This window comes from Pteropus medius, unplaced genomic scaffold, assembly GCF_902729225.1.
Source record: "Pteropus medius unplaced genomic scaffold, Ma_sr-lr_union100, whole genome shotgun sequence".
NCBI classification, from domain to species: Eukaryota; Metazoa; Chordata; class Mammalia; order Chiroptera; family Pteropodidae; genus Pteropus; species Pteropus medius.
This window is the reverse complement of record NW_024349800.1, coordinates 35,361,660-35,368,564: the sequence shown is the minus strand read 5'-3', so window position 1 is coordinate 35,368,564 and position 6,905 is coordinate 35,361,660. Positions and strand designations below refer to the sequence as shown.

The 6,905-nt window shown below is 45.8% G+C and overlaps 1 long non-coding RNA gene across 2 annotated transcripts; it reads right to left on the bottom strand.

The window, feature by feature from the left end:
• Positions 1-380: 380 nt before the first annotated feature.
• On the bottom strand, positions 381-6,440 carry LOC120621669 (uncharacterized). 2 transcript variants are annotated; one of them, XR_005658233.1, is made up of 4 exons: positions 6,354-6,440; positions 6,169-6,254; positions 4,765-4,912; positions 381-1,940 (listed from the first exon to the last, which is right to left on the bottom strand). It is a non-coding gene; the product is annotated as an uncharacterized LOC120621669 (long non-coding RNA). The 2 variants fall into 2 exon arrangements; XR_005658232.1 differs by having other exon boundaries at positions 4,765-6,254.
• Positions 6,441-6,905: the final 465 nt, after the last annotated feature.

The following is a 6,905-nucleotide window of genomic DNA, read 5'->3' as shown; positions in this document are numbered from 1 at the left end:
GTTAAGAGTCTCTTTGGATTACTTAATTATAAATAATCTAGAGTTTAGAGTGTCAGCACATCTTGTACTCGCTCTCACAACTCCTCTCTCTCTCCCCTCCCCCTCCCCCCGTCCCCACACCCGTCTCTCTCTCTCTCTCTCTCTCCTCTCTCTCTCTCTCTCTCCTCTATACTCTCTCTCTCTCTCTCTCCTGCTCTACTCTCTCTCTCTCCTACTCTCTCCTGACATGACATTTGGCTTGTTTGACTGTCAGATCCAAAAGTGGGTTCTCTGGTCCCGAGGTGAGGGAGGAAATCCTGAAACCTCCTCCCACTTGGTTCTCCTGTTTTCTCCCTTTCCTCCATCAGAGCAGTCTCTGAGGAACCCTCTAAAGGAAAACAGCTCAAAAAAAAAAAAAAAGCTCAAAATATCCTTAATCTGGTGCAACTCTAAAAAATCTCGGTTTTGGAAACTGAGACCCCCAAGAGGTCAAATTACTTTCCCGAGGTCATACAACCTGCACTTCCTGATGATAGTGTGAACCAAAAGGGGGCTCTGTAATAAACCTGACAAATTACCGGGGCTGGGATGGAGGGGCACATGGCAGACCTGACAAGCTCAATGACTAAAAGTAACCACACAGAACGGTCTTAACATAAATTCCTAACTGGGCAGACCACGTCCCAGGCCTATAGATTCCTTAGCGAAGGTCAATCTTTACATTAAGTGAGCCCTGTCCACTATTTGTATGCATCTAGGCTAATATACCTTTGAAATGTCAGAGTAATTTTCCTTTCTAGAAGGCACAACTACAGGCATCAGAGAACGAGACTACAGAGCCTCTCATTGGTACCTTGTTCCCTGCTTATCATCTCTACGTACTTTAAGTGTTAATTATTAACTATCCTGTATCCACCGATGTATAAAAAGTATGAGTTCCTCCATTTTGCTTTTTATCCAATTTTAGAAATTGCTTTGCTTTGCTTTCTCTAGTCTCCTTAATCTACCACCAGTGGATTCCAAGTAACCCTCCTTAAGTCTTCTCCTTTGATTCCAATGTATAAAATAAGCTGCAAAGCTGCCATTCTTTGGAGCGTTTTCTCAATCCATTGCTCTTGGGCATGTCCCCAAAATTTGGCTCAAATAAAGTCTTACAAAACTTTTCTATAGGCTTCTTGTTCTTTATGGCAGGTCTATCTTTCCTCAGCCACTGTTATACAGTAGTGTAAACACAAAGTCATGAAAAAGGGAAGGTGAGCAGTGGGCGATGGCGGGTGAGGAAGGGGGCTGACAAGTTCAGTACAGGCTGCAAGGGGTCGGGGATGCAAGAAACCTGAGTGGGTCCGATGGGTGAGAGGGGCAGAGTCCATCCTTCAGGAAGGGGGCATGGGTCAAGCAGGTGTTAAATTCAAGAAGCTAGTAGATAAGCAGTATGATGCCAGTGGAAAAGTGGGATGGGGTTCGGATCAGGTTTGACGTGGAGAGAAGGCCTGCGGCACAAGCTTCGGTTGGCAGTAGAGTTGGAGGGTAGATTTTTTTTTCCCCTCCATTTCACCTCATTGAATCTGCTGATACTGTGGTTGGACTTTGGAAGCACAACAGAAGGCTGGTAGCCCGGGCAGGCAGGCAGACAGGCAGGCAGGCAGACACACGGGCAAGTGGAAGTGGTGTATTAAATAAGTCTTAGGACAGAAGCTGGGCTGCATTAAAAATGAATCAAGATGATGTTTGAATGAGAAAAAGAATGAAGTGCTGGGGAAGAGGCACTCTGAGGTCTGCTGGAACAGGACAGGGCCACATCAGCGCCAGATGCAAGCCGGTGGCTTCGTGTCTATTTAAATGAGACAGAAAAGCAGCGCTGACATTGGAAAATGGTCCTTCTTGGGGGTTTCTGTGAACCTTCATTCTCTTACCCATAAAATGAGCCCAACAATCTCAACTCTATCTCCACCTTGGGGATTCTGTAAGGAACAAATGAAACAAGGTTAAGAACCATTGACAGGCTTTACCGAGGCTGGAGTCACAACTAAACATGGCTTTAGAGATGGCAAATTGTGCATATATTGGCCCTGGAATAAAATGAGGGGGAAGGCATTTGGATTAAAGATTCCAAAGCCAAATGCAATGTATGTGCCTGACACCCTTGTCCCTAGCTTGCACTCCCTGAACTAAGGTTTTGGCAGATAACTGCATATGGTGTAAGCCTCCCAGCAATTCACATAGTCTAAAAGAGGCCTCAAAAACTGCCCACTGTGATAGCCACTAGCCACATGTGACAATTTAGATTTAAATTTAAAATTTAGTTCTTTAGTCACATTAGCTAAATTTCAAATGCTTAATAGCCACATGTGGTTAGGGTCTGCCAGAGAACATTTTCATCATCACAGCAAGGTCTGTGGGTCAGCACTGCTCTGGAAGTATAATAGGGTGGAGGGTTTGTTCCCTGAGACTTCTCAATATAATACAACATGGATTGGCTTCTTTCTCTGCCTAAGTTCAAGGTTAATTCTGAATCCCTTCACTGCTTCTGCCACGTCCTTTAATACCAGACTTTGATAACTCACTACCTGGTAAGAGTGAAACCATCAAGCTCATTTTGCATCTGCTTAGGACCAGAGGTCTAACAGGGGAAGACAAAAGGCTCTTCAGAGGTTACTATGTCTTCTGCTATTTTAGTGACTGAGAGCAGGAATTCCTGAACCCTAAGAGAGATGGCAAGTATAATAGAACTGTGGGAGACATTCTGGGACAGCGAGGACCAAATGATATCCCTCAAACAGCATGGTGGAGGGGGCCGCTCGCTTCTATCAGGGAGGCTGTATAGCAAAGTCATTAAGAGGACATGCTTCCTGGGTTGGAATCCCAGTTCCTCCACTGTTAGCTCTGTGACCTCGGCTTTATATAATCTCTCAGTTTCTTCACAGTCTCAGTTTCTTCATAGGCAAAATGGGAATGGTACTTAACTTCAGTGGGCATTGTGAAGATTAACGGATGTAAGACAGAACAGTGTCTGGCGTGGCGTAAGTGTTAGCTAGTAGTTGTAGTAGCAGCTGCAGTAGTATTTGATCATTTGTATCATGGTCTTCCTTGCTGGAGACTGTGAATAAGGCAAGTTCACCACAGGCACCAATCTTGTTTCATACTCGGTATACTTGCTCCTCTCCAACCCTCCCCCACACACCAAGATTTTTCCGTCATGGTGCATGCTGAACACTTAATTATTTGTTTCTTCAGTTTTAGGAGCCACTGTTGAGACCCAACACCTCGTCCTGCCTTTGCTCTGCCATAGAGCTCTCTTGGTGTTTCCAGTGCTGCATCTCTAGCACAGTGCATGCTGCTCAGGCCAAGCCGGGGGCCCAGGCCCCGAGCTCCACTGGAGAAGCAGCACAGGCTTGTCCTTGTGTGAGGCAGACAAAGGTTGGCCCTGAAAGTCCACCTGACCCAAGACCACCTGACATTCAGACTCTGGCACCCCAAAGGGAGAGCACCCAGAGGCAAAAGTGAGTGGAGTCAATGAGATCCTATCTCTCTAGAATCTGAAAAAAGGAAGATCCAAACTCTGGGCAGTTATTTAGCCACAGAGGCTGAAACCGAAAGGTGAAGGGACCAGAGAAGTCCACGATGGGCAAGCGCAGATCTGAAGGGAAGAGGCAACGAAAATTATGTGTGCAGTGAAAGAACTGTACCAGGCCTGGTGTCCCCAGGACTCTGGGCTAGGAGATAAGGATAATGGCTAAGGGAGCAGAGCTTTCACCTTTCACGCCACATCCAATGGCACTTGTCCAGAACTGCTTCTTATTCCGTCTTCACTAGAAGCATGGAAGGGACATGGAGGAAGTACATACAGAAAAGGCTCCATAAGCACCTTTAAGATTTGCTTGAAATGCTAATGAAAAAAAAGCAGCTACCATTAAAATAAACAATTTGTGGTTGAAAATATCCATGCAAACATAGCAGGGCACCCCTCAGCTGCCCAACAGCTACTTTCTGATGGGCATAGGAGTGTCTGGGCCCAGGGACCATCAGCTGATCTGGTCAGGCAGAAGGATGACCCCATTCTCCTGCCTGCTCCACAGCGTCCCTCTGTCAAAGAGAACTGGCTTCCTAGATAAAGAGGCCATGCTTCAATCAATGTAATTTGATGAACCAATAACAGAGCGGCTCTCACCAAAACAAACTCTTTGGCTGAAAACAAGAGAGCCAACCCAGGCAGCAGTGCTAACACCTTGAACAAGTCTATTTACCTTTCCAAGCCTCAGGAACTTGTCTAGAGAAAAGAAAGAATTTGGACTAGATCATTTCTTGGGCTCCTTGTACTTTTCTCATCAAACCCAGAGACCCTCAAGACACATTTCCTTCTTTAGCCTATCAGCCCTTGGCTTTCCTACAAGCAAATCCATTAAACAAACCACAGAAATCCTGCTCTTTCTTGTTTTCCCCCCGCTTTCCTTCCTCTGACATGACAACGGTCTGGGTTGGGATTCCTGGGCCAGGGTATGGGGTAAGAATAGTTACGGGTAGAAGCAGGAACAGGGCCCAGCACTGAGCAGGAAGGGCTGGCGTCAGAGGGCTTGCTGTGCTCTTGGTTGATATTTTCAACACCCTGCTTACATGGAAAGCTGTGTGAGGTGGCCTTGCACATTGAACGGACCTCTGTGAAAACTGAAAATGGAAAATCGAAAAAAACACACACATATAACAACAGCCACTTCCTAGTAATCCAATACCTCCTCTGCTTATGAAAAGGAGCCTGGCCCTGTTTGGGGAGCATGAAGCCCTACCTACCTGGGCCTTGAGGCTCTGGGAACGCAGAGGCCATTTTCATCCAGCCTTCAGAAGTTTCCTTTTGTGGCATCACAGTGTTAAAAATATTTCTCCCCGAAGGTGCAACCGCGGCAGAGCAGATGTCCCTGACTGAGCACTTGGGAAGGAGCTATTAAAAGGCACATAATTAGGTTGTCATCCTGGGGCCTCTGAGCCAGGCTTCTGAATGCCATCTTTGTTGAAAGTTTTCCAGACGTCAAATATTTGCAGAATCTGTTTTACCAAAAGGCTTTTAATACCCAGCAGGACTAGGCTGCGTGCAGCAAAGGCAAAATGACGCTGTAGGCCAAGGTTGGCCGCAGGCCCCAAAACTCCTTCTTCCGTGTCCTTTCCTCATTTTGGGTCCTAGCCTTGCTCCTAATTTCCTCTTCTCCTCCACACACAGCCTCGCATCACAATTTGTTCTTAGAAAAGACTTGGTCAGTCATTTACCCCTTGGCATGAATGTAAGTAAGTCACTGAGCACTCATCCTCTCTCCCGGAATGTGGGATTCATGCCTGAGTTCTGTACACTTTAGGGAACAAAAGGCTTTGTCTCCTTTTGTAAAAGAAAAGATTAGACATTAGAGCAGAGGTGGGGGAGGGCCTTCCTACTGACCCTGAAATTGCACTAAGGGCAGTCATTTATTCATCGATGTATAGAGCCAGCCCTGATTCCCAGCTCCATTCTGCCTTGAAGGCATATCTGTTGTAATCACTCCCCTCCCTCCTACTTATTATATCCTGCAGGCTCATCTGACCAACCATCTCACTGGTGATTCATCTAGCTATGCATCGGACTTTTACTGAGAGTCTCTGTGGCAAGAAACATGCTGAGCACTAGCAGCCATGATCCTTGTCATCATGGATGGAGACAGCATAGCTGGAGAAAGACATTCATCAGATACTTACAAAAATAAATGTATACAAAGGAAAATGAAGTACATGGTGTTGAAACCCTCTGCAGTAGACAAACTTATAGGTAGTGAAGAGATGGCTCTACAAACAAATATCAGGCCAGGTTTTCTTTGGTGGCAAAGAGAGCGGGCCCTGGCCTCCTCCTCCTGGAGGCTTTCCCTGATATTTTGGCCTGCTTTTTACCCTTTAGCAACATATCATGGTTATTTCCCCAGGTCAAGAAATATTATTGTATAGACTTGTTCATGGCTACTTAATATTTCGTAGTAGAAAAAGCCACAGTTTCATTCAATGAATCCCCTGTTGTCAGACAATTAGCTTGTTTCCAATGTTTTGCAATCCTAGATAACAATTTCATAGATGAACAAGCTTGTATGTGGTCTTTGCCCACTCCTCTGACTTTTGCTCAGGATAAAATTTGCTACGTATGAATAAATGTGAGGGCCAGTTTTATTAAAGTTCTCTTACCTGCTGACCCTGTACACCCAATCAGATCCTAGTGTTCTTCTCACTCTGTACAGGGCTCCTGCTGGGTCCTCATCCATCAACTAAGTCTGGAAGAAAGGACAGGAGGAGTGTCAGCAGGAAAGAACCTAAGTAGGCAGTGGCTAGGTGATGGCGGTAGGGGTTAGTGGGGCTCAGTCACCACTTACCTCTTTCTCCACCTGTTCTTCCTCATCATAATGAACTGAGTCTGCTTCTGCTGGTGCATGGCCCTGCCCTGACTCTCAGCACTCTGCTTCACCTGCGAGACAGAGCTTGAGAGTGGAAGGAGCTTGGACCTCCAGCAGTGAGCTCCTGCAGAAACTTTCTCTGGAAAGCTCACAGCCCTCAGAAGATATATGGGGCTGCCTGGAATATATGTCAAAAGAGAGAGCCCCTGGAGGAGACAAGGCTGGGAAATAGGAGACCAGTCTGTGGTTTAGAGTTTGTTACAGATGTGTTGTGTAAATCATCTAATCTCTCTAGGCCTCTGTTTCTCCAACCATCATGTGGAGTTAATCCTCTTTTATCCCTATTTGACCAGGACAATGCAAAGATGAAGTAAATAAATATGTCAACTTAAAATGAGCTAATCGACATGAACGTGTATGGGAATATGCAGGTGGAAAAGAAATCAAGATTGAATAAGCCATAGAGCATAAGTGGGCTTTGTGTTTTGTTCACTGTTGTATCACCAGTGACTCGCACTGAGCCTGGCACAT